Below are 557 nucleotides of genomic sequence, written 5' to 3'. Positions count from 1 at the left end.
GCCGTGACATCCACAAAGGCAGGATAAAGCTCTATACACGAACATGATCCAGAAACTTCTCTGGGCCAAAGCTCATTTAAAATAGACTGAGGCAAAGTGGAAAACTGTGGTTGGAAGAACTGAAATTTGAAATTCTTTTTGGAAAACACGGACGCCGTGTCCTCTAAAGAAAAGGGAAGAGGCACCATTCGGCTTGTCAGCAGCTCTCAAGTCCTGCCTCTCTGATGGTGTGGAGGCGCATCAGTACCTATGAAATACATACAGGTGGGAGATCAGAACGAGTTCCCACCCAGACATCTTTTCAGGGAAGGCCTTAGACAATGCTAAGCTGCATAATGCATCTATTACAGTGCAACAGAGAAGAGCCAGGACTGTTGAGCAGCTTGGATCCTCTAACAGACACCAACGGGACAACAACCCTCTCCCAAAAGTCCAGCATCTGGTCTCCTTAACTCCCAGCTTTTTAAAGATGAGGGATATAGTGATAAGAGTCACAAACATGTTTTGTGTATTCGATTGTGAATAAAAAGGTGGATTTATGACATTTGTGACACAAA

This window comes from Copadichromis virginalis, linkage group LG15, assembly GCF_057382275.1.
Source record: "Copadichromis virginalis isolate Kocher_CV1m ecotype Utaka linkage group LG15, C_Virginalis_male_GT1.1, whole genome shotgun sequence".
In the NCBI taxonomy this organism is placed as follows: domain Eukaryota; kingdom Metazoa; phylum Chordata; class Actinopteri; order Cichliformes; family Cichlidae; genus Copadichromis; species Copadichromis virginalis.
The sequence above is the reverse complement of the archived record's forward strand: the minus strand, read 5'-3'. Positions refer to the sequence as shown.